Genomic DNA, 27,203 nt, shown 5'->3' with positions numbered 1-27,203 from the left:
CACAGGCAGTAAGAACCCAGTTTATTATTTATAATGCTCAGCTGTAAGCAATAAACACAGGCACCAAATGTAAATTCTGCCACTTCCCTTACCCTCTCTGTATAATTCCCCGGTAAATTCACATCACTCACTGTCGGCGTTAATGTGCTTCTATTTGTCTGAGCTACAGATTTCTCTGTGTGATTTTTTTTCTGATGAAATAATATCTCCATGGATAGTTCTCTTCCTCTCTCCTTAGTCTTGTAAATTAAATTCATTTAAAATTCAAAGGGATAATACTCTGCTAAAATGATCTGCTGTATCAATGCAGGTCATGGTGTTGGACTGTAAAATAAAAGCCTGTTTATAACCTATCATTTACAAGGCTTTCTTCTGCCAGAAGCTAGCAATGCAGTGGGTAGAGCCATCTGAGGAGTTAGATAGATGCCCGTTTTCTGTATAACCAGAGGGACGTGGTCACATATCCTGGGCCTTTGGCATCCAGAAGATTATCTAAGTGGACTTTTAAAATCCAAGGCACTGTTTTTTCAGCATCACCCTCTCCAAGGCCTTAACTTTGCTCTTTAGTATGGTGCTTTGGGGAGTTCAAGGAAATCCAACAGTGAGAATCCCACTGTTCCTTTCCCCTCAGTTTTCTTCACTTGAACGCTGTGGTCCCAAATGGAGGCAAAGCCAGGAGGAAAGACAAAACATCCCATTTTCATATTAGGGATCTACTCCTCAATACACCTCATTTCAGGAGGGCAAAATTTGAATATTTTTGGATGGGGGAAGAAAAGTTGTTATTTCAAATTTCCTCACATCTCAGAAACAGCGAAAAAATTCTGTCAGAATTATCCAAGATAATTTTCTTCAATATTTCATTTTCCTGTTATATATCAGAATGAAGTGAAAAGAAAAGATTGAGGAGAACAACTTCACTTAGGTTTGTAATGAGCTAGAAATTTTACTGCTGTCAAAAACGACTCCACTCCCACAAAATCTGTTCAGCTAGCAATACAAAGGAGTCTTTAGTTACTGCGGCTCTAGAAACACAAAAGCTTCTGCAAAATGTTTCTGGACTTTCCCATCCTTAGCATTGGGCAGTTTAGTAAACCTGAGTGAGTGACACAGAAGTGCCACCTCCTTTTGATGGAGAGATTATGGAGAAAAGTCTCGGTTTTGCCACCCTCTCCCACGCCCAAGCCACATTTGTAGCTACCGCTCCAGTGGTGCAATTTTTTCCTGCTGAAGTACCCTTACCCCCAGTATCAAGAAATGGAATCGGCAGCCATTCCAGGCGCTGCGGATGCTGCGTTCCTCAGCGAGACAAGGCCAGTTCCAGCCTCCCTCTCTCAGCTGTGAACAGGAGCGTGGCCGAACAGCAGCAAAACATGTCTCATTAGTGATGCAGTGTGACTGACTTTAAGGTTTCTTCACAGCGCGACCAAACCCCATAATGGTTTTCTTTCAGTCGCTTAATGAAGACTGTTCGCTCACACTCCTCATACATCATATTTGCAATGGTTCCTTCGGTGTGGTTGGTGCTTCAGTGGTAGTTTTGTAATTTATGAGACTCTTAGTGGCTTAATTATGCCGTCAGCTCCATCTGTCACTTAACTGATATGAGGAATGATGGGATGCCATTAGCCAGCTAATAGTTGCTGTAAAGAGTATTGTTTTATGCCATTAAATAGCAAGAACATAAACAGTTTTTGCTCCCCGATATCCATGCTTGCTTTGGTAATGATATTTAAGAGGCTGGTCTTGACATCTGTCCTTCTGCCTGAAAATGTGCTGGAGGAAATAAAAGGAAACTATGAGCAACAAGTCTAATTATATTTACCATCAAGATGACAATCATTTGGCTTAATTTTTTTCCATGCTGATGCAACTTCTTATTTGAATCTTGGGGCCTTCCTTGCTTCTTATCTTGATCTCTCGTGATCAAGGCAAGAATGTGGTGTCTTCATCCCCATGAGGTAATCACTGGGCTTGCAAAATTTGCATCCAAGCCCCTAAGCTTCTTCAGCATCTGCCCTCTTTGCATGTCTGTGAAGTATAATTCATTTAATAGATGAGGAGCTGAAGTACAGGAGACTATGAATTAGATCTGCTGGAGGACAGAGGCGCTTGGTTTCCATTTTAGATGGAAATGTTGAGAATTTAAAGCCTATAAGCACCTTTCAATTATTGTTAAACCCTCGAGCTACCTAAAATCTAGTTCTCAGCATTAAAGCTTCCCAGGCACCAACATTCCTGCTTCTGAGCTCACCAAAGATGGTTTCCACCTTGGCAGGACTTTGCAGCTCTGAGCCTTGCCTGAACCCCTGCACAGCTGGAAATTTTTGGCAAGGAGTTTCGCTGCCAATCTCGGTGCTGTTCAGTGGTGGGCATTTGTGGAGGATGAGGGCATGGTAACTGGGAGGGAACTGGAACCACAGAAGCGTGTGCAGCTTTCTCAGTTCTATTTTAATTCCAGGCAGAGCCGTCTCACCCACCCTTGTTCTTCTGCTCCTGCTCATCCCATGTTTGACTTGGTTTCTGCAAACCACCTGACAGCACCCAACCTGACAGCAACTGCTGCACCAAGCCAGGAGAAATCCTAGTGGTTCAGCCATGCAGTGTTTTCAGCTTTTTCATTTCCAGAAGGTGCATGTGGAATGCCCAGTGTGAGGTGTGAAACCCAGCACCCGATGGGTTAAGGAGGCAGCGCCCTGCCTGCAACAAGTCTGTAAGCCCCATTCCCAGCATACATCAGGTCCTGAAAAGAGGCAAATTGCTGAGAACACACCGTTCCAGTCCTCTTGGACAGTGCCCAGATTTCCATTAAACTGCTGTGACTCCTTGACGTGACCTACATCCTCGTAAGCGAGGGGTTAATGCACGTTGGCTGCTGGTCACTCTCCCGCTCAGATAAGTAGCCATCAATCAGCAGGCGATCTGCTGTAGTCACACAGTAATAAAACTGGAGAGATTATTTGCTACTGTGTCATTCATAATAAATGGATCCCAAAGTGCTTTGTAGAATTAATTAATAGACAAAGAGAGAGAAATTAAGAGCTGAAGGCTAGGAATAAAAGCTAAGGCTTTAAATGAGCTGTGGAAGGATCTTCTGGAGCAAATGGCTACGGTGGGGCAGCAGCAGTGCCAGGGAGGGGGTGGTGCTCAGGGACACTATACCACCGGGTGGCAAGGTGGAGAAAAGCAGATGCAGATTTGGCCCATAAAATGTGTCACCCCCCACGTTGCTGACGGCAGTTGAGGTTGCAGGTCAATACAGGATCTTAGAGCAGGATGTGGGTCCTCCTGCCAGCCCCTTTCCTGGCTGGCTGTGCATCCTTCATGGAGCTGCATTTCCTCCATGCCTCAGTTTTCTCCATAACAGGCAGAGACTGCTGTATTTTGCAGGACACTGCACAGCTTCATTCATCAGTGGCTATAAAGTACACGGCAGCGTCTCAGTGAAAGGCACTCCATAAATCCCAGATTTTATGGCTTATTATTATTTATGGGAATATGACACTTAGGGCCTCCCTTTCCATAAAAATGGTGTAACGCATCAGGGTCAGCCCAAGAACACAGGAAAAGCTTCCTGTTTTTCTAATGAGCACCTGTTTGCTTGCAGTCCCCTCCCACACAGTGCTGAGCACCGTGGCAGGTCACTACCATTTTCAGATTCTGCACAATTCGTGGAAGGAGGTGGAGGAGAATGTGGGCGGCTGTGTTAGTACTGCTGCTGAAGAACAGGCTGCAGGCGTGCTCAACCTTTATCAGACACTGAAGAACCCACTTGGGAGCAAGACATTTGATTGCCCTAAGTGGTAGAAAAGGCTCAGTCAGCATTTCCACCTTGCTGGGGCCAGGCAGTGGGAAAATCACCTCCACCAGCGTTACCACTCACCAAATGAGTTACTGTAGGATGTGACATGCCTCACCCCAGGGGAAGGCACAGGTTTTGGTTAGTGGGACAGACTGAGAGCTGCTGTTCATCAGCAGAGCGGTGGGTTGGGACGCTGCTGCAAAGCCTTGAGCTGCTGCTGAGCCTGTGCTGGAGATAACCTTTGTGCCCACAGCATGACCTTCGTCCCCGGAGTCCTGGTGGATACTGGTCTCCAAAGTCAGGGGACGTTGCTTGGGGCTGGGAACAGGCCAAGTCTCACACAGCCCTGCTGAGCAGCCATGTGAGGAGACATGGGTCCTGCAGCCCTCATTCCCATTCGTTAAATTGCAGTGCTATAAAACAAAATGTCAATTTTCTTTTTAAACGTCTTTTATGGCATATTTGATGCGGCTTGGCAGATTGATAGCCCGGTGACTGACGGCTCCCATTTATCCTCACCACACAGGCGTCAGGCGTGCAGGATTCCCTGGCACAGGCAGCCCTGATGAGGAAGGAGCACTGTGAGAGGGCAGCGGGCCGAGGAGGTGGTCATGGCCCTCTCAGTCAGTCCAGATACTGTCTGCATTACCAGGCTGCTGGGCCAGTTCATGGTGTCTGCTTGCTATCAGGCTGAATTATCCAATGCAGCGTTAGAGCCGTCCTTTGCAGTCGGGAGAACGCACTGAATGAACCCATGCTACCATGGCAGAGGGGAGAAGCTGGGAAAATTAACAAGGCCGCTAACGAATGTTGGAAGTGGGCTGTGTCTGAGATCATCCTTCTCGTAGACCCCCTGAGCCCTGTCCTAACCCCTGTCCTTCTCTTTGTGAAAGCTTCCATGCCTGCAGACTCCCCCTGATCTGATGGAGTTATGTCCCCCCGATGAGATCCATCTAGCTTCCCCAGCAGCTAAATGCTGCTGGGCTTTGGGTGAGCAGCCAGAAATGTCTCACTGCATGGGGCAGGAGGGTGGTGCGCAGAGCTGCACAAGCACATCCATTTCCACCCAGATGCTCTGCTGTGGGTTGTTATGGAGCATTTTCTGTGTTTGTGTGGAGGATTTCTGTGCAAGTGGGGGATTTCATCCTTCTACAACCTCATACAGCCCTGTGGAGTTGATAGCCCAAACAGACCCCGCACCCTGCCAGATGACGCATGGGGTGCATGTCCTCCCGTTCCAACCCATCAAGCCAGGAGATCAGTCAACGCTGCCTGTAGGGACTGGGCAATGCTGCAGCACCAGAGCTACCTCCCAGCCTTCCCTGCCATGTGTGCGCCTTCCTTTGAACTCCTCCTTTCATTTTTCCCCGCATTGGTTCAAAGGGAGAAGAAGAAAGAGGGAAGCTGCAATACCAGACAAAAAGTCCCTGCAGTCGCAGGCTGTGCGGGTAGAGATTGCCCCGTCTGTTCTGCTGACTCAGTGCTTCCACTCAAGTCAGAAGGCGCTGTCAGGAGCGGGTGGTGGGAAGGGTGGGAACGGTTACGCCGTTACGCCGTTTGTGCTGACAAGAGCAATATTAGCATAACAAAGGCTAAATTTTTCAGTATCCAGTAGATAAGCGAAGAGATGCAGAAACAGCAAAAGCAGCCCCAAGTAAATAGACTCTTTTCTTCCTGTCCTCATCTGTTCTTTCCCTCCCTCACTTGATCGCCAGACTTCATCGCACCTCCAACACACTCCAGCTGCCAGCAGTATCCAAAATAATCCAAGCAAGTTTATCTGAGCTGCTGTGTTTCCCCCTCACCGAGAGGATGGTCATGGAAAGGCAGAGCTCCTCCGAGCGAGAGTGCCAGCTGGAGAGCAGAAACGCACCGTATGGTGCGAACGCTCCCAGCACCAGCACTCGGGTGAAGGAGAGGGGGGAAGGTGGACGCGTAAGGGCTAGTGAGGATGGGACAAAGGCCGTCTTGGCAAGGGAGCCCAGGGTGTTGGCCAAATTGGCCCACTCTTTGACTGATGCAGCACAGTTGGAGTCAAGGATGTGATGACACCAAGACAACCTGCCAGCAGATCGCTCTACACAAGGTTCGCCAGCCCATGGAGATATTGCTTCAAACTAGGGAATTCTGCACCCAGCAGCTCCTCTTGCCATCTGCCTTGGCTGTCTTTTATCGTGGTGCTTCGCTCAGAGGGTGTGCTGTATACAAGAGGTGAGATTCTGCTCCTTGCTGCAGAAAACACAGCCGTGTCAATTATTCATTTAACACGTTCTTTGGCGTCTGTTGCTCAATTCACTGTGAAACTGGGTGAGATTGCAGAAAACAAAGGACCTATTGTATAATTGAACTGCATCTCTTCAGTAGAACAGGCTTTAAAAATGGCTGAGAAAATTCTAACAGGATTATTTTTTCAAACAGCCTAATTAAAAAAAATTAAAACCTCAGCATCTTTCATTAAACACTTATCAGCGGTAAACCCTCAAGTTTTCATTTCTTGGCTTAAAAGCTTTTCTTGGGTGACTGAATGTGGTCAGTGTTTGACGTCAGACATCTCAGTCAAAATGTTCTCCAGGCTTTGGACCACAAGTCAACATCTCCCAGGTTTGCAGACACTGTGAAAAGTTTGGTTTCATCTGCAGCCTTTCTACTAAAAAGCTCTCTCATTAGGATAGTGTCACCCATCCTTCCATATTAATACTAGAGGCTCTCAGGGTTAATTTTAGCAGCCTGCATAGTCGGGGGAATCAGCAGAGGTGGTGTGTGGTGTCTGTACCAAATGAACTCCATTGGTTTTGGTCTTTCTTCTTTTCTAAAACAAAGTATAAATACCTACAACCACTGCCTCTTCAAAGGGGAGAAGGACAGGGTTGCCAGGTGAGCAAAACTACAGAAATATTCTATTCCTTGTTGGGCCTGTAATGAAGCATTTACAAGATCAAACAGGAAGAGGTGCCCTCCCACAGCCTTCTTAAAGCTGTAATTAATTGCAAAGTAACTAGCATATAATTGCTTTCCCAAGAGCACCCCAGAGAGCAGGGCAATACCTTGACAAGGGTGCTAGAGCAAGCGAAAGTTAATTAACATTAAGAATTAAGTGGCTAATTGCATTGTTCTGACAGTGCAGCTCACCCTCCCAGCGAGGTGGTGTTCGGAGAATGTTTCATCCCAGCAGCAACCAGGGGCTGTTCCTGGCTGCGTCCTTCCACGTGGGCTGAACCCATACAGGCGTGCAATGTCAGGAGATGCTGGAGGTGTCTCAGCGTTTGCAGTGACCCAACGGACCATCTTCCAAATGAGATTCTGCTGCGGCGGACAGGCTTGGCCTCTCGTGTCCCGCTGGATTTTGGTGGGTCGGTGCCAGCTCTTGGCCCCACGCTGGCTCCACAGGGGACACGGCAGAGCAGATGCTGTGGCTGCTTCTCAACCAGCAGCAATGTTAATGCGAAGCAATAGCGGTGAAAGTGAAGAGCAGAGGGCACACCAGACACCCCACACACCCCTTGCGTTACTAGAGTTTCCCCATTTCCTTGTAAGCTTTCACCTATTCTAGCTGAATTCAATGAGCCAGAGGGATCAGGAGCTCCAAACTATTAAAGGATTCAGCTGCCTGTTTTTAACGTGGTAGAGCTACTTTAGTCTCCCCATCATTGGGATGATGAGAACTCATGTGTGAGGACCCAGTTAAGATCCCAGGGCTGGGACCATTACAGGGAGGTGGCTATCACTGCTATACTACGATGAGCTATGGGGGTGCTCAGACCTAGAAGCAGCCCTTGAGTTCCAGAAAACATCTGCGTAGCCTTTGGAGAAGGGGCGAGTGAGCCCCTTCACGTAACAACAGCTCCCAGCACGGGCCCCCTGCGTGTGGCTGCCCGCCCCGCGGGGCAGTGAGCCACTGTGTGAAAGATGCAGAGTCTGGAGGAGGGAGAGCAAGGCCCCTCTCCAGGATGTGCTTTTCCCTCTGGCCTCGCCAAGCCACCCACCACAAACTTAATCGGTCATTTCTATTCCACCAGGCTGCGGCTGGCACAGAGGGGCCTGGGGAGAAACAGGCAACAAGTGAGAATGAAATTGCTTATGTGTGGGCATGAAAATGTTGGAAAGGCCATCCTACTGAGGGTACCAGCAGATATTGCTTGTGCTGCCTTGTTCCAACCCTGTCACAGGCTCTGTGGTGGATGCAAAAAAGCAAAAGGGCTTGTGGGTCAGGGAGTCCCAAGGTGGGCATGGTCTGGGACCATGGCTGGGATTATCATCTACAGTTCTTGGGGAGGGTGAGAAGAGGCTGCTGAGAGAGGCTATAAGGGAGCGAGTGCTTGGAATGGTCTTCTCTCTTCCAAGTGGGACATGCCTCAACCTCCCATCTTCAGATCAGTCTGTGCCATTGTAGATTGGTACCGCAATATCTGGAAATGGTTTTTCTGCTCTACCCCCACCATGGGGTCAGATCCCTCTTGGTGGAAGGAGGTCAGTGAGTAATTTAGTCCATAGCTCTTTGCAGGGGGACCCGTGTGGATATGGACACGGTGCCAGGGCCAATCTGTTTGCTACAGGGCTCGTGTGAATGCCCTGGCTAGGAGGAAGGTTTCAGTTTCCCTGAACTGAGATACTCTCATCTGACAGCTCCTTCCTCGGAGGCACTTTAAAAGTAAATTGAAAACCTCCATATTTGCAGAGGATTAGCGCAGCACGGCCCTGAGCTGATTGGCTGTGGGAGCTGTACTGCGGAGGTGGCAAGCGTTTTGCTTTGCAGTTTTTTGTGAAATGTGTTAAGTGAGAGGCAGTTTGGAAGTGGTGTACCCTTTGGGGATGGACAGGAGCTAGGTACACCTGTGTCACTTCTGGCCTGTGCTGGGGTACATTGCCGGGAGACCTGGGGGATGCAGAGTGGGCTGGGCTGAAATGTGGTCTTTGGTTGATCAAGGAGGAGCATGTGTTTTGGCTGAGGATATGTTGCCTGCTTCCTCCCCTGCTAGTCCATTCAGCAGAATTTGCATGGAGCAACTCCATGTGCATGGTGTTGTCACTTGGTTTTCTAGATAAAACAAAAGCTTGAGCTAGAAGATACCTGTGCAGGTGAGAAGCTCTTGGTTGGGAGATGTTGAAAAGGAAATTCATTCTGGTACCAAATGCAAATGACAGCTCAATCAGCTCAGCACTGCAGACTACTTTCTACTGTTTGTTGTATGTAAAGATGTGGCGAGACACCCCGCAGCTCCCTTCCAGTCTGTTTCATTCCCGTTTGTATTCAGGTCCCTTTGGAAGCAACAGTACACTGAGCCCTGGTGCTTTTTATAGCTTGGACTTGCATTCCTGCTGCTGCAGGGAGCCCACGAAGGCCTAAGCACAGTGCTTCACACTAACAGTACTGTGATTGCACAGCATGGCTCATAGCCCTCTCACAGCATCGCAGGGTCATGAACTGTAAAGGAGAGACTGTGAAGACTTCGTGGCTTTCCTCCCAGCTGTGAAAGGCCAAGGCAGCACTGGCTGCACAGGATCCTGGAAAACGGCAGCCGGATGGCTCTGAGAGCCTCTGAGAGCCTCGGAGTTTTTTCCACCTAAAATGGGTGTGTAGCTGTCAAGCAGCACACTCAACCTGTGCTGCTTCTAAAGCCCTCTCAAAAATAAGTGGAGGTGCCTTGCTGGCCACCAGAAAGCTCTTCATCCAAAGCTTGGAGACTTGATAGCTCCAGATCTGTGAACAACACTGGGTTTATTTTATTTAAGATGTTGTATGCTTGACTGAGCTTATCCTGCCCTCTCTCTATGCTCCTGCCGCTCCCCACCAGACAGATCCCTCTCTGGAGGGCATATCATGCCTCAGACAGCAAAAATGAAGGTTTTTCCAGTATCATCTTCCTGAGCTGTTCAGTTCTGCATCCTTTGTCTTCAGTTTGACCCTTTCTGCTTTCCTGCAGTGTGTCCCCTGCACTTAGGTGCCTTCTGGATTGGGTGACACATCCCTCAGCTCAGAGATTCAGCCTTTAGTCTGATGAGCTCTCTCCTGTCTGGCCCGTAAATCACCCCAGTCTTTAATGTTTCTTGCTGCGAGTTTATAATCTGGTGCTGGATGCTAACGAATTTCCTCTTCTCCCTGTGTCTGGGCCACCTGAAATCCCTAACCTGGAGCACGGCTTGTTAAGTACTGTACGCACACAAAGACTGCTCAAGACTTCAAGGACTTAATGTTAAGTCTCTCTGGGAGTGCTCTTCATGGGACTAGACATATATTCATTGAACATTAGCATCCATGAAGGCAAAGGTGATCAGGGAAGAAGCCTGGTTCTCCCCTGGTGCCTTGCACCCAGCCTGCTGTGTGTTCAGGGGCTGCAGCAGAGATGAGAAGCCACAGTTCCCCTCTCGGGTACCAGGAGGGGTGCTGCCATCTAAGCACAAGCCATTTTCAGTGAAGAGGGTTTATGATCCTATTTCTTAGATAACAGCACTTGCCTTAACCTCTCCCCTGGCTCTTCTCCCTCTGTTATGTTGCTGTTAATTCTGGGGATATTTCTTCATCTCCTGACAGTCCAAATGCAGCAGCGAAGGTAATAAACAGAACATTAGCTGTGCTTTGTCAGAGTGAACGAGGCTTCCCTGATAAAGAGTCGCTGGAGCCCGACAAGAGGAGTTGCTCTCCCGGGCAACATCTTCATTGTGTATGGCTCCGAGTCATTTCCTCCCGCTCAGGAGCCACAGTCGCCTCCCCAACTCTGGGTGAAATAGTGGTGGCCCCATTCCTCTGGCTTGCCACGGCAGAGGAAGAACAGTCCAATGCTGTGGCAGAGGCCCTGTCTGAGTCTGGGAGAGGAGGAGAAGGAGGAGATGGGGGAGGAAGAAGAAGAGGAGAAATTGGGTGTGATTCCCAGCGAGCCCCAGTGGGCATGTGGAGTTCAGTTCCCACTGGATGGCTTTGGAGAGTTCTCTTTAGCCAGGTACCCAAAAAGGAAGAGTTGGGTCTGTGCTGAGCCATGGTATCTCCCCGCACTGACAAACCCTCCACCACATGGTGCCCTGACCCTGAGACGGGTACAATGGGGGGCTTAGGGGGATAGCGGGGCATTAAGATTTGACTCACTGGTGGGAGAGCAAAATCTTGAAGCCCATGTCCAAGTTTCGCTCAGCTGCACCTATAAATTTACACATACTTGTCTGAGCTGGGGAGACGGGGTGGCTGGATAGAATGGCAGCAGCTGTGCTCCTCGCTGTGCCCTCGGAGGTAGAAAGCAGCGGATGGGTGTTGCAAAAAAATCTCCATGTGGAACGATTCTGCTTGTGCTGCCAGAAACCATCTGCCTGCCCTCAGACTGAGACAAATTCCCCATCTCCCTGCCTTTCCTCTTCCTAAACATCCTCTCTGAGCATCCTTCTGCTCTTGCTGTCTCTCAGCTGCGTCTTACCTGCCACCAGCGAGTTAATACTGAAATGAGGATAATAAAGAGCATCAGGCAGGGAAGGGAGAGGAGGCTGCTCATTCCTTTGGCCTCTCACATTCCTGTTTGTGTTTGGGTGTATGTGAAATATCTGCCCGAAGGAGCCTAATGTAGCAGAACACTGGAAATGCTTTCAGGCTGTTAGGTAGCTGCCCGACATGGCATTACCCCAACACCTAATTAAACTGGTGCCCGTCCCAAAGTGATGAGTTTGCAGGGAGGCTGCGAATCTGAGAGAGACTGATGTTGCATGGCTTATCAATTTTCAATCTCAACACAGCGAGATATTTATCAGGCTGCAGAGAACAAACACTTGTAATATTTAAAGGGGGAAGACTTTAATGGAATCCATTGCAGATCACCAATTTCTCTTCCCCTGGGCTCATTCCTTTCCTCTTCTTTCAGTCTTTTTTTTTTAAATCTTATTTTCATTTTTTTAGCATACAATACTCAATGAGGGAAGGAGGTTTTCATTTAAAATGCTGGTTCCCTTCATCTCCACCACCCTCTTTCCCTTCCTAAAGGTTTATGCATTTATTTGGATAAAAGGTTTTAAACAATAAAGAACTGTCTGCAGTAATTTGTGAAGATAATAGATTATCCTGGGAGGAGGCCTAGGTTGAAAAATTTCCTACTGCAGAATTCAGTCTTGTCATTTAGTTATTTTATTAGGAAAGAAAAAGGAGGGCAAGAGAGTAGGAGAGAGAAGAATACAATTACTGGGCTGAATTATTTGTTAGAGTAAATCGTCCTGTTTTTATTGAGCAGAATCTGAATCTGGTCTTTTCATACACTCGCTCTCAGGTCAGGGCCATGCAATCTCACTGAGGGCTGCCAGGTAATTTTACCAAAGTCACCTCAATGGGAAATAGCATGATGGCACCATCCCTGGGAAGTCAATTGGATATGGTCCTGGATGAAAAATACTCTACAGCTTTCTCTGAGGAGGCCTAGAGAAAAATTGCCTGATCTCCAGGAGCAACCCCTGGCGTGGGATCAAGGCAAGGTCAAGCTAAAATTTGGAGTTGGACCCAAGTTTGCCATTTAAGAACTCAGCTTTAGATTACAAGTCTATTCACAAGTGCTCATTAGTACACCACGAAGAGATATTGTAATGAATATGGGCTGGCTAAATCACTAATCAATAGCTGAAGGTTTTAGCTGATTCTTTTCAGCCACAGCTTATAACTGCCTTCAACACCTTTCACTGACGGTTTTAATAAACACATGCTGCTCCTGTCTAGGACATGCGTCTAAGATTGACTAATCACTTATAAACAACTTGTAAATGGATGGTTAATGAGAACTGCATGAATAATTGCCTTTTCATTTTACTGCCTAACCAGAAAAAATGCAAAATGAGATTTCTTTTTCAGAGTGGCCCAAAATAGAAAGTTTTTCAGCTTTGCTATAAAGCAGCTCATGCATGCGAGCCCTCTCCACCTTCACAAAGCCTTTGAGAAGAAACGGAAGAGTCTGTGTAATCCAAAGTAAAACAGATTTCTGTTTCTTTTGTTTTACACTCATTTTCCTTACTTTTGAAAGTATTTAAAAAATTAAGTTGAGGCAAATGTAATCTTACAGTAGTGTTTTGAATGGAAATGGCTTTATTTTCCTGTTCTGGGAATAAATGATCTTTTTGAAACCCGATGTTAAAATCTTCTGGCACAGAGGGAAGAAGGCCCTTCCTATCATTTATTAAAGATGGCTGAAAGAATCTCAGATCACTGCATTCTTCAAACACTCCTGTCATTCCTCCTGCAGCTCTGTCACTAGAAAGATGATATGATTGTAACCCGCATATAAAGACTGACCTCCAGGAATATATACTTGTGGACAATTTGACATTTCCATGGGCTTTCTCGATTTATCGGGTTGGTGGCTGTCTCCTTCCACACATAGTTCCACCTTGGGAACTTGGAAAGTGGCACGGACTGAATGCAAATAGGATCTGGATCCAATTTATTTGCACTCGCTCAAACTTCTGTGAGGGTGTTTTATTCTTTTTTAATGGTAAATTTGTGTTTGGATTATAAAACCAGTCCCTAATTGAGCAAAAGAAATTCAAGAAGCTTCAAATACTCTAAAACAGACTAGTCCGCACCAGGTTATAAGCCCATTTTGCATTAAATCAGGTTTTCTCCATAAATGAGACCTTCACTATAATTGCTCTGGAGCAGCTTATTCTGATTTCTTTGCCTCTTTGGTTCTGGTAATTTGCCTTCAGCAAAACACTCGGGACAGACAAACTGCAGAGGAAGGCAGGCAATGCTCAATAGTAGAAGTCTCACCGGCACAAGCTTTTCCTCTCCTACTCCCATCTTACACCTGACCAGCTCCTCACCTAAGTCAGGAGGACCCTATGTGGGAAGACTGAGCCCAGCCCAGTATCTCCGATGAGTCATGAGATCTGCGTCTCAGTTTCAGGTGCCGGTTCTCTGGGCGGGGGCTCGCGCAGGGTGTCTGTGAGCCTGGTGAACTGCATGTCTCAACTGCTGGCCCTTGTCGGGGTGATGGCAATCGGGTAAAGGGCAGAAGGCTGGGCTAATGGGGTTGAAAAATGAGTGCTTTCTGATTACAGTAGATGGAAAAGTCCTGCCTTATTAACACAGTGGATTTTGCACAGCCAGACAAACCCAGTCTCACGTTACATACTGGGAATGGGTTGGCACGGCTCTTTACCCACAGTGAGGCAGCCCCACAGAGTCTCTCGCGCGCACTCCAGCCCTTCCTCTGTGTAGCCAAATGCATCCCACTGTGCTGGAGCACAGGGAGGAACCCAGCTCTGCTCACCCGGACACATCTGGGCACAGGCACATCTGGGTGGCCATATCCCACTCTTGCTCTCACACCCTCCTGCCAGCCCAAAGTCAGAGCACCGCCGGGACACGAGCCAGGCTGTGCGTTCTCACGCCGTCTGCATCTATTGCCGTACAACCATGACAACTGCAGGGGGGGAGAGATTAAACACAGTAGCTGCTGGAGGTATTCCCTGTTGCAAGGATAAGAAGAAAAGCAAATACTGGAGACAGAGTAATCCGTGTGGTAAACATGACCAGTAAACATCCTCAGCAAGGATGCACTGGCAGGGTTTCCATGACCAGGCTGTGAATGGTGCCTCTGTAACTGGACTTGGGGTGATGGCCGTGGTTACTCTTGTACCTGCACCCTGGTACAGACATCCAGGTGATCTGGTGGGTGCAATCTGTAATAATCTAGGGCGGCAAACCTCCTGGAGGCAGATAAATAAATAAGCCAGTGCAGCAACATCCACCACGGTTTAGTGAGCACAGCTGGTCTCTCAGAAGGAGTTCAGAGATAATTCCACCTCTGCATTGAAGACTTTCGATGACTGTTAATGAATTTAAATGATGGGGATTTTCTTTTCATGCTTCATTGCATATGCTCCTCACATTAAGATGCTAATTAAGAATACATCAGCCCAAGCTGGGAATGATGCGGACACTCAACAAAGTGGAACTGAGAGAGTGTCTTAGGGGGTATTCAGTGGGACCTTTTATTGGAGTCTGACAAATTATTTCCTTCTGCAGGTCTGCTAGGTGCAGGTCCCAGAGAGAGTTAAGATTTGCTGTGGCTCCCGTGTCATGACATCTGGTTTGATCCCACTGGGATATCTGTGGGTGGTGAGGGGGGCTCAGGCAGTGAGGGATGCTCGAGCAGCTGGGCTGTCAGCGCTAAGCATAGACGTGTGCGTGAGGAGGGCAGTCGTTCTGGGGCCCTCTGTAGCTAGGGCACAGCTGGGTCATGGGCACAGAGGACAAATCGCACAAGGGCTAATGAATAAAAACTCGCCATCGCTGACTCAGGAAGTCCCTGAGCTGCAAACTGTTGGAATTTGTGAGGTATTCTGGATAACACCACAGCACATTCACACTTTTCTGCTGGTTTTCCTAGGCAGCCAACTTTAGAGACAGCCAGTCTGGCCAGTGGTGGTGATACTCTGATTTCAGGTGACTCAAAGCAAGGCCTTGACTTCTTGTGCTGGGTTTTGTTTGCTGGAAATGGCACACATTTGCAGTCTGGACAGTGCTTCCTAGAAGGCACTAGCCAGGGACTAACACATCTCACCATCAAGCGTCCTGTTTGTAAGAAGGGTTTGGTGTGGGATGTCTTGATGTTCTGGGTAGGAAATTTCCCCCTCTAATGTACCAAACCCTGCCAGAATATCTCAACAACTGTGATGACTGAGAAATTATTTCTAAAACCTGGACTGAGCTAAAGTCTGTGATTGCTTCTTAAAGTCAAGGGGAGGGTGAGAGAGAAGAAAAGGTTTATAAATCATGAAACCTATTAATCTAATCCTAGAACAAATTTACAAATTCTAAAATGGATTTGCAGAGCCGATGGAAAAAAAATGGATTTTGCAAATCTTAACAATTACTCCTTCCTAAAGAGCTTTTTGCTTTCCAGAGCCGCTTTGTGTTTGGGACAGTTTAGTGCGAGATTGTTCCGGCAGACTGCCCATGGCCTCTCATTACGAGAGGGATTGCAAATGCTAATTCTTGCTCTGAAACTCTGTGCTCCATCCAGGGAAGCTCTGTTGGCTGTGTGAGGAGACAATTTCTTACCCTTAACCACATAGCTGCTGCTCTACTTTCTAAAGATATCATGACAGAAAATACCTGTAATTGCAAATGATTTTTGAAACAGTGGCAACAATCTTAATGGTGCTAATTGGCTTCCAAGCTTCACAGCACTGGGGCTCTATCCACATGCACAGCAAGACTGTGGCTGAAAGAGGCAAAGAGATGGATTGCCTGAAAATGTGCAGGATTGAAAACTTGGCTTTCATGCCTGTTAGGAAAGGGCACAGGGGAGCGGGGTTCATGCAGCTTGGGAGAGCCATGAGATGTGCACGGTCACCAGCCCAGCCATGAACATACACCCATTGAGCAGGGCAGAAAACATTTAATGTCTCCTGAAGGATTCAGGGCAATGCAATCACTGAGTCACTGGGAAGAGGAATGAAGACCCCTTAATGTGGAGGGAGCAAACTAGGAGATGGAGAAGCAAGGAGGAGCGCAGCTGAGATCTCAGATTTGGCCCAAGTGATCCCCGAGCCTCAGGAGGATACCAGACGAAAACACCACGCTCCCCAATTTATATCCAAATGTTGGGCATATTTGCAGTCTCATGCACACTCCTATAAAAGAGAAAAGGCTTGGTTGTGCTGCAGTCACTTAAGAGTAGTTTAAGGTTTTCACAACATGATCACTATTTTTGTGTCATCCATCCAAAAACAGGAATAGCAGAAAAAAAGGCTGGCCAGAGGAGCGACAGGCATGTTTTGCAGTGGAGACTCTTGGCTTATTAAGCTTAGCAAAACAGAAGTTGAGTGGGAACAGGATCACTCTCTCTGTATATATCACACTGAATAGCACCATGGAGGGAGAAGGATACAGATGCTTAAATAGAAAATTTCCATGGGAGAAATTGACATAAATACATTTAGGATGGAAATTTAAAAAAGATTTTACCGACAGAGGAGAAAGGTGGTTGTCTCTGGCCATGATGACCCACAAGAGAGATGCAATATCAGTTCTGAGCTCCTGAGCAACGTGTGGTACCGTATGGTGGCAGAAACTGGATATGGATGGAAGGAAACACACAGTACAGCAATATCGGCTTCTGCTGAGGAAGTTGTTTATCTCTGCAGTGGTGGAAAATCCGGGACCTGGTTGGTGGGGGAGATGTGGAGAGACTGTATGCGTGCAGTTGTGCATATGACAAATCAAAAGGGACACGATAAATTAGGAAAGGGAAACGTTTATTTTCTAGCTTTTGAATGCGTGTCGCACCCAGTTGAGAATAAAATTAATTCATTCATTAAATCCACTCGCTGTGTCAGATGAAGCGGCGGCACCAGATTACGGGTGGCTGCTGCTTCACCGGGGGAGGCTGACAGCCTGGTGGGGAGTGGAGCGGGCCCTCGGCGGTGGGGACGGCCTGGCCCTGCCATGGGATGAAAGCGTGGGGGAAGCTCAGCTGGGAGATGCTCCTGCTGAGGAACCCCAAGAGGGAATTTTGTCTAAATCAAAGGGAAGTTTACACTGGGGTTTTTTTCCCCCTTTGCTACACAGCTGTATGTGTTATCTCAGATTTGTGGCTCCTGTGATGTCTGTAGCAGCTTCCACCTTTCCCTTCCTATTTTCAGGCTCAGAGAGAGACCACGCAGCATGCTGACTGCTCGTGCCTGGGGGTTATTCCCTCTTCAAGGGAGGCTCTTCTAGTTGTGCTGACGCAGCCAAGAGAACTGCTTTCCTAGGGGTTTTCAAACAACGGAGGTGCAAACTGTTTGGCCCGTCAAAGTGGCTGAGTCAGTGTGAGAAGCCCTGCCAGCTACCCAGGCTCAAAGCAGGCCGTGTCCCCGTGCACCCCATTCAGGAGTGCAGGGTAGGCACTGTGGCACTGGTACAGCCCGTCTTGCATCAGCAGAAAATACCATGCCTCGGTGCGCTTTCAGCACTGTAATGTATGCACTGGGGTTCTGAGCACACCCCTCGCAGCCTGAAATAGGTGGTGCTCAGCAGCCCTGCCAGCTACCACGCGTCCCTCCTGCAGCCCCGCTCCCAGCACAGGCGGGTCCCACGTCCATGTCTGGGTCCATGTGCCACAGCATTGCCCACCTGGTGCTTGCTGTGATCTCAGGGCAATCCAAGCTCAGTAGTGGATACTGGCATCTTATTGGTTTTTACAGCTTTCTGGAGGTGAGGGATTGGGATTTGCTGGTGCACAGATTGCCCCAGGGTGTGATGCATATTGTGTTTATTTGGAGGGTAATGAACTGCACAGATGCCTGAAAACTGGTATCTCAAATGTTATTCAAAGGCCAGCTACAAGCTCGTCTGACTGCAGCCAATATCCCAGCCCTCTCAGCAGCTGGATCTGGGCCAGAGCATGAGCTGAAGCGGCCCGAGTGCCACCAGTGGATCCTCTCTTGCTGTCAGGAGGTGGCAGGTGCTCGTGTGCATCCTTGTGCATTGGTCTGCACTGGGCAGGACGGTGGTGCCTCACCTGGGAGCAGTGGCACCAGGCCAGGGCAACACGCTGGACAGGGCCAGCTCTCTGTGGTGACATGCATGTTGAGGAGTACACCTCCATCGCCAGCCCTTTGCCCCTACCTGCAGGCATGGCACAAGCTGCTCTGGCAGCGCAGCCTTGGGGTTAGCGGGATGAGAAGGTGGCACAGCTCCCTGCTAGCTAGAGACACCCACTCCTGGATGGATGACAGCTGTCTGGAGCTGAGCAGGGGGGCTGGATCTGTACAACACAGGGAAAAAAGCATTTTGGAGAGTTTGGAGCTTCCCCTGAGGAAGTCCCTTCTTGGTCTGAAGTTCACATCTACAAATGGTGACCTGTTTTTAGCTGTGCTTCTGGATTCCTCTCAGATGAAAACAGCCATGAATGATGTTTTCTGTCATCCCTAACTGGCAAGGAGATTCTACCTCATCCTGGCAGATAACGACCTGGCTTAAGTTATTCATGACTTCATCACCCCTTGGCCAGACTACAGCAATGCGGTCTCCTGGGCACAGTGCCCCGAGCCAGCCCCATGCTGTGCGTCAGCACTGAGCCCGGCAGCTGCTTCTGCCCTTCAGGTGTCCAGATCTACACAGGACACCTCTGTCCCCAGGGCTCCACATGCTGTGTGCACCCACGAGGGGACAGTCCCTGTGCTGGATGGGAGCCAGGCTGAGGGAATAAATAAGGACTCCGTAGCTGTTTAGAGCAATGTGGAGACTTTGGTTGTGTCTGCACTGGGGTTTGAAGCTGACCTTGAGTTTTCCCATAGCAAGAGTCCAGGACCCACATGTAGAGGCTGATGCATAAGGCCTTTTACCTTTGTCCATATGTCTTGTAGGGAGAGCACCATCCCAGAGCCACTGTCGACAGCCAGGTATCTCCAGGACCTTCTTCACTCCCATCTTGCTGCCACAGCTCCTTTGTGAATCTCCTCGCTTTGCACCCAGACACTCATCACTGCCGGCAGGCAGAGAAGTGGGAGCAGAGAGCAGGGGACTGAGCACTCCTTCTCCCCGGCACCACTTGCTTATTCATTGCTGCCTCTCCCACGGCTCCGCAGGACATTTCACCTCTAAAGCAGGAGAGTCATTCCACACTACAGCCTCGAAATGATCCTCAGCCACGCTGTAAAGCAGCCGCTGCTGGTTGTTTTGTTCCCAGCATTGAATGTGCACTTGGAGAGAGGGAAAGTGGATGATCTGAGATGAGAAAGGGGCTGTGATTCTTCCACTCTTCCTTCACCACTCTCCAGACAACGTATAAGAGAAAACCAATTTGTGCAGAAGAAACAGGAGCAAAGAGTTTCGACGCGCTTGCAGGGAACAAAACAAACTGAAGAAAATAAGGCTATTGAAGAAGTGTCAAGTTGGGAAGAGTGGGAAGATGGGGCAGAGCTATCTATTAATGCACGGAGCCGGAGACTGCAGAAGGTAGACAGGGCCCGCTGAAAGGTCAGTTCAGGATCTTTATGTTTTAATCCTTTAGGTGCAAGATGTTTACTGAGTCAGGCTAGGGAAGCATGGATGGGATGTGATGACAGCTGGGCAATAGAGGGGTTTCCTCCTCACCAGCGGGGTACAGTCAGTGTGCTCAGGCATTGCTGAGGGTGGGAGATGCACACTTCTTGGGCCCTGAAGAGGTCTACCTTCTGCCAAGGGACAGCTAAAGTCCTGCCATGAAGAAGACTCCTCTGATCAGGTCCCTACTGCTGACACACAAGCAGTCATACTTCTGGGGATGAAAAGTGGAGCCACACTTCCTTCCCTTCTCCATTTGGTCTGCAGTCCAGGAGCGAGGCACCCTGCACGCACAGGTCCCAGGAGATGGGGGAGGAGGCATCGCTGGAATGTCTGACACCTGATTTTGCCTTATTGAGTAGACATCGATCAGCTGTCTCTGCCCATAATAATGATAATAGAGTCAATGCTAATCGGTCCGTTTGTTTCCAGAGCTGGATGTGTGTGCATGTGAGTGTATGCCAACAAGGCTCATTTGGACTGAGAAATTACAGATGCAAATGATGCATTAATTCAGCCAGCACATTCCTTTGCACTCCTTGGACACCCCAGAATCATCCCCCAGGTCGTGGCACATGGAGCATGATAAGGGGAGGCAACAAAGGCCTGGAAATAGGATACAGATATGAATTTCCAGACTTTGCCTGCTGTCCCTATTTGTAGCCCACATTTGGTGCTTTATCTTCAACCTGTGTTTCCTGATCCTGTAAGCAGAGAGCCACCAGCCCTCTCTGGAGGAGTACAAACAAAATCTGTGCGCTGTGCACAAAATCTGTGTACCATGTGCTGTGGCCACAATGATTTTCATTTATTGGTTCTGTTTCTTTTTTTCCACCCACAATTTGATTTATACACTTGCAGAGGAAGCATCCCTTCTTGCTCTGATCCCACAGGGATGATGGCTGGTCCACTATGAGACTCTGAGATAATCTTCCTTAGGTAAGTCACTGCCTTTATGCAGTTGGTGCCTGCTCACACAGTCCCTGGCCGAAAGAGTTGTCTCTCTCCTGCGCTTAGTGCAATGGGCTTCTATTATCAGCAACTTCTGTCTGCAAATCAATTGATAATAACAAATAATTAAAAATGCATTTGTTTCAGCAGCCTCTGGGTGCTCTCCCTAGGTAGAACAAGAGCTTGTCACTGTGAAGGGCCATAGGAAAGCGTGTTTTTCTCAGCTGTGAAGTGTTGCTCTTGAACCCTTTTTTATTCCATTCTGTGTCCATCTTATTTGCTGCTGTCTTCAGGTCAGAGGCTGTATCTTCTCTGGTTTTGCATTGTGGGGTGCCAAATGCAGGCAGTTTGTTATTATTTTTCCGTGCTGTTTCCTTGCTTGTTTGATTTTGGGGCTGGAATGATATGTGGAGTGGATTGAAAAGCTCTGTTGCTGCTCTTAAATAAGTCCCTGTGTAGATGGCCTTCTTCTGGAATGCAAACAGGGTTTCCTGATTTAGCTTAATCCACTTCCAATTCTAACCTGCTTCTTTGCTTGAGTCAAAATGTTTGTGAAGGGAGCTATCACAGGACAGCTCACCGCAGCAGCTGGCCCTTGGAGCTCCATCCTAAAATCCCAGCCTCCACCCCTGCAGTGTTTATGGTCTGCAGAGGTTGAATCTGACCACCCAGAGCTGGCAGGGAAATCTGGGGAGCAGCAACCAGAATGCCTCAGAGGAAACTAATGCCAGCCTCTGTCCTCCTCCCACCCTCCAGCATTTCTGTGGCAATTTAGGGCATTTGTTTATCTGGCATATATAAGCTTTTAGAATAAAATAACATAGCAATTTGCAGAGGTGAATGTGGCTGTGATGTGGGTAAGGAGGCTGCACAGCATCTTCCTGGGCATGTGATATGAGGCAGACATTGCTGAGCTAAACATGGGGCCACAACCCTCCGGGGTGCACCTGCTTCCCCCCTGTGTCCCATTTGCCACCCTGCAAAATCATGTTGCCAGGGTCTCTCTGCCAGCCATGCCACAAGCACATGGTGACCCAGGGGCTCCAACCCCTACCTCCACAGACAAGTCCCCAAAGATACAGGTCCCCCCAGAAGGCCATGCCCCAGCTGTGGGGAGAGCATGGACACATCTCCACCAGTGAAGAAACCAGTCCCTGTCTGCAGGATGCAGGGAGCCACTGGGTGTCAGTAGCATCCCACTTCCCGGCTGCTCCTGGAGTGGAGGCAGGAGGTTGAGCCTTCCTCCATGGAGAGCAGAGCGCTCCCCAAACACCGGCTCCGGAGAGCAGGTCACGCTGCACACCCACTCGAGAAAGGCAGCTCGCTCCTCTGTTCAGGGGAGGGTGGTACCAGACCCATCCCCGCAGAACTGCTGGTTGTTGGTTGTGTTTTCCCACCCCATGGAGCTACAAGGAGGGATGCTGCTGCTCCAGGAGGCGGCGTGAACTCTGAGCAGTGGGATACCCTGTGCAGACTCCACTCCTTGTCAAGTATTGTTTGCTTTGGCCAAGGTGGCTGGTTTTTCGCAAGCAGACTCAGAGCACAGGATTTTCTCCCCCTTCCCCCTGCAGCTCCTGGAGCCACCCAGTTCCAGCTGTCCTGATCATGACCCTACACTGTGTCACCCCGACCAGCCCCCATACTCCTTCTCGCCCATTGCCCCAGTCTGCGGCCCTGTGAGATGGTGCTGGCTGGTGATTTTCTAATCATATGGGGTTTTCTCCCCAGCCTTTAACAATTTACTAAACTGAAGAATTTTGCAGGGACTTCTCACATTTCTGGCCCAAAACAGAAGAAGCAAGAAGTCCTGTGCTCCAGGGCAGCCAGTAAATACATAATCTCAGCACCCACTTGAGCAGTAGTGTAGTTGCAGGACCATCCTCCTTCACAGGTAGGATCTGTGCCGCTGTCTTCCACGTAACCTGTGAAGACATGACTAAAGAGCTTTCCCCCGAGGTAGGGTAGAGTCCTCGCAGTTTCTCCTGGTGGAGATGTTCTGGCTGCTGTTAATAATTCAGCCTTCCTTAGGTTAAAGTGAGGCTGTCTCCGCAGCCTGCTGGTCTGGCTTTCATTGTCAAGATAAGATACACTTGTTCATGCTTTCCTCATCTCCCCACACAGCCCCATGAATCTCACATTCTGGTTGCATTCACCAGGCTGGCTGGGGACAAGAGATGTCTCTTCTGGGTCTACAAAATCCCTGAAGACCCCTCAGTTCTCTAAAAGAGAGAGGAAAACTTCCAAGGTCTCAGAAATGATGCTGGTGTGGGATGCCTGCCCATTCCTGGCCAACTGGCTGGCTGCAGGTTCTGCAGCCTGTTGGGTTCATTGACTTGCCTGGTCACGGACGGTGTGATTTTCCCCAGACCTTTCACTCCCTGGGGTGCATTTTCTTCATCAGACCCAGACAGGCTGTAACTTGCCCAAAATCATGCAGGGAAGTAGTGTTCATACCCAGCCCTCCACCCATGCACATGGGAGAGCAATGCCCACCCCCCATCTCCTCCTCCTGTTGGCAGGTCCTTGGTTTCCCCGGTGCACCTTGGGGTGAAAATGCCTATTTCTGCGACCCGCTGCTTCCCAGTGATCACTCTGTAATGCACTTTCCAGGACCATTATTTCTTGGCTGCTGATACCAGCCTGGGCCCTCAGCTTGGGGAGTTAATGGTGTAATCGGAGCCGTGGTGTGAGGCCATGAGGGAGACAAGCTCCATCAATCCTTTTCCGTGTACACAAGCCCTTGATTAAAGGTTATGGGGTTAACTCGCTCCCGCTCACTGTGCCGAGGCAGGGGAAGGGGAAGGTGGGAGGAAGGGAACTGGCTAAAAGCCCTGTTTTGAGATGACTGCTGGGCTGTAGGCACTCAGGCCTGACACGCAGCTGTTATCTGCCATCCCACTCGCCCTCCAAAACCCTCTTCACCTAATGAGAGCTGTTTGTACCTCTCCATGCTGGGAGGAAAGGAGCTTTGTGAGAAGTCAGGGTAGCAGCGGAGGAAGAGGCGGACTTCTCCCTTGCAGCTCCCTCTCCCTGCTCCTTCTTTCCCCCTGCACCCTGAATGAAAGGTGAGTCCTCATCAGCTTGTCCCTCCTGCATGGGGTCCCTGCCAGCCCCTCCATGCTGGATTACCTACCCTTAGGAGAGGGGTTGCCCCCCCCAGGTCCCAGAATGGGATGGAGGAAAGGCAGGTGTGTCCAGTTCAGGAGGGGACACAGCTGATGTCACCCTGTGTGGGAAGGGGAGAGGATAAGTCAGCACAGCCCCAAGGCTGTTCTAGGTGATGCTGAGCCCTGGGCACACACTGAGTGGTCCCAAGCTTCAGTCCCATCCATGTCCTCCGTCTCTTTGCTTGCGTGCTGTAACAAAGCCTGGGCCAGTGGTTCAGGCTCAGCATGTGCCCTGTGAAGCCCAGGCTCGGCTGCAGCCCGCAGGACTTCATAAGTGCCTGGGTGACCTGTCAGGCACCGATAATCCCAGAGATGCAAAGCAGAGCTCCCATTTTATTTGATATCAGGTGGCAAACAAGGCTTACCCTGCACAGATAAGGACTGATTTGCTTTCACTTAGGCTTGATTGATAGCTGTCTTGTGTGGTTATCAGCAAGGAGATCTGTCATCCCCTGCCCAAAGGCTGAAGGTTTCATCACTGGAGGATTTGATTTAAGATGGGCACACTCAGCCTCAGGTCTGGCCAATGCATTGTGGCACTGGGGGCTGTGGGGTCAGCCAGCTCCTGACTTGCTGCTGACAGCTGAGGCCACCTTCACACCTTCCTGGCCCCGTCCTGCCTCATCTGGAGATGAGCAGTGCAAACCAGGGATTGCTTTTAGCCTGGCAAATGTAAGGCATTGACCTGCTGGGAACATGCATCCCTGCGTGTCTCTGCATGTGTGTGCCTTTCTGCCTGCCAAGTCAGAGAGTGGAGGGGAAGAAAACAGGAGGAGCAGTGTCCCAGGACAGGGAAAACCTTTAGCTCTTTCACTTCAGAAACTTTATCTTTCCTCTAGATGACAGGCTTCCGTACAAGAATTTTCATATTTGGGGTTATCTGGTAGCAGCAAAGTTGTGTTAAGATTAGAGAGGACTTAAGTGCTCTCCAGTTATGGCCAAAGGCTCATCGATTATGCAGCCTGGAAGCAATTTGATGGGAAGTGTGCTGAGGCGACACAATATCAGTTCATGTACTGAGCTTGGGAATGATGCGTTGTTCAGAGAGATAGAGCCGTGGTTTGATGCCACTGCATCCCACGCCATCCTGGTGGAGGACACCATAGGGAGCAAACTGTTGCTGAAAGAAGAGCTCTCTGCATCGCTCATCTCCTTATTTTTGTGCTTTGTACTTTCCTTTTGTTTCTTTGTTTTCTTTACTTAAGCAGCTTCAACAACCAGAATTGTTAACTCTTGGTGTTTTTTTTTTTCTTTTCTTTTCTTCCTTCTGGCCCAGAATATTTCAAACTTTATTGTTTTTCTGGAAATAGCTATTTATTTTCCTCTGCTGTTGCTTTCTGCTTTCATCTCTCTTCTGTTCAAGTCAGTAGCCCCCCTTCTTGTGAATCTGTTTTCCCCTGAGACATTCCGGATTTTTTATCCCCTTTTCCATACCGTCTCCTGTCAGCTCAATAGTTTCTCAGCCTTTCTCTCCTCATTTCCAGCCCTTTACATTTATTTTTCATTACGTCCTCTCTCTTAAAGCTCCCCCTCATCACCACAAAGCCTTCTGCAAAGCAGCCCTCCAGCCTGGAGAAGAGCAGGGAGCATCTGATGGAGGGCAGAGCCCAGAGCCAAGAGCAACAGCTTCTGCTCTACCTTTCCAGCTTTCGGCAGATACCCCTGTAACAGAGTCCCGCATGAGCCCCAGAGCCCTGTGTGTTTTCGAAGGAGCAAACACAGAAAGGTTTGTAGTTGATGCTTGGCCTGGAAATGTGTGTAGCTCCTGCAAAATCTAAAGAGCAACCAGGGTGTTTCTGTGTCACCGTGTCCCAGCCTGTCCCTGTCACTGTGCTGCAGATGGTTTCTCCTGATACGTGTGGCAAGGTGTTACAAGGGTATGCAGATCCCCATATGCTTTGGAAGATGTGCTTGAGTCCCTGCTTTCAGGCTTGCTGTCTCTATAGCTGCAGAGCCTGGTTCTGAAGATGACCCTGATGCCATCCTCCATGGCCCTTTTGGATATAACCTTGGTGTGCCTGAGGATGAAGGCTGTACTGGGGGGACTGGTGGTCTTCTGGGGCCTGTGTTGGGACAACTGGGTCATTGCTGCAAGTGGAGCTCTCTCTGTTGCATGGGAACACGCTCACAGCCCTGTTTCCGCACAGCCCTGCATGTCCCAGGATGGCATTTTAAATAGGCTGCTCTGGGCTCCTCTCTACCCTGCCCATCTCCCCACAGCCTTGGGGCTCTGCTTTCTGGCGTTGGTGGCCCTCACACCTCTCAGGGCCCCTGCCATCTCTCAGAGCCCAACCTCTCCCATGCATCAGCGGTGGTGGTGGTTCCTGCAACTCTCAGCAGTGTGTTGGACCTCTGGCTGAGGTGTTGCCCGGCATTAACCCCATCCTTGTCTTGGCACAGGCATAAGATAGGGCACAAGGCAGGACCTGCCCACCGCATGGCCCATGAGGGTGGCTCAGCCAACAGCAGGCATGATGGAGGGATGGAGTCACCTGGGATGGAGTCACCCATCAGGCCACATGGGTTCTCAAGGAGGATTTAATCACTGTCCTCCTGGATCTTAAGTCTCTGGGTGGTAAAGCCATCCCCTTGAGCTCTTTTAAGTGTTTGCTTTTTCTTTTCTTTTCTCTCCTCTGATTTTTATTTGTGAACCCCATTTCGGTGATTAACCTCAGGGCCGGCATGTCTCCTAAGAAAGATGCTCCCACTTCATTAAGAGATAATGGAAGCTGTCAGAGATTTGAAGGATTGCACTCATGATGGGAGCAGGAGGGGGAAGAAATATATTCACAGCAAAGTTACATTTTCATGTAAATTGTTTAAGGATTTAAATGGTTTCTATTAGGAAGGGTCACTGGGGCTGCACAGAGGGCTAAATTAGTCCTTCTGTGCAGAAGCATAATATTGTCTATAAATGAAAAGGAATAAAGCAAGCTGTTAATTTTTTTTTTCACTCATTTCATCTCATGCTCTCTCCCTCTGCCTGTCCAGGAGCCTTCCCCTTGCCTTTCTTTGGTTCTTGGGCCTTGCTCCTAGTCTGTTGTCATCTACAGACTATACTTGGCAAGTTTGATTTGGCCTGGCCCTGCCCAATGCTGACTTCTGGCCAGCCAGCCCCAGCCTGCTACCGATGCACTGATTTGTTGGCCCCATAAACCTCTGTTGCAAATGCAAATCTGCTGCTTTGGGTTTCAAGGCACACAGAGCCCCCACAGGGAGGGGGAGACCCGGGTGATCAGTTAATTTGTTAATGACTATCCCAAGTGGGTTGTTGGTTTGCTGGCTGACA

At 49.1% G+C, this 27,203-nt stretch overlaps 2 long non-coding RNA genes across 2 annotated transcripts in view; both read left to right on the top strand.

Moving 5' to 3' along the window:
- Positions 1-26,877, top strand: part of LOC135316044 (uncharacterized) — a 146,982-nt gene extending 120,105 nt beyond the window's left edge. Inside the window, exons 2-3 of the long non-coding RNA XR_010375500.1 lie at positions 19,118-20,735; positions 25,439-26,877. This is a non-coding gene — a long non-coding RNA (uncharacterized LOC135316044). The remainder of the gene's footprint in view (positions 1-19,117; positions 20,736-25,438) is intronic.
- Positions 1-27,203, top strand: part of LOC135316119 (uncharacterized) — a 281,933-nt gene that overhangs the window by 158,315 nt on the left and 96,415 nt on the right. The window lies entirely within an intron of this gene.

The sequence above is a fragment of the Phalacrocorax carbo genome, chromosome 17, assembly GCF_963921805.1.
Source record: "Phalacrocorax carbo chromosome 17, bPhaCar2.1, whole genome shotgun sequence".
Classification (NCBI taxonomy): Eukaryota; Metazoa; Chordata; class Aves; order Suliformes; family Phalacrocoracidae; genus Phalacrocorax; species Phalacrocorax carbo.
The sequence above is the reverse complement of the archived record's forward strand: the minus strand, read 5'-3'. Positions and strand labels throughout refer to the sequence as shown.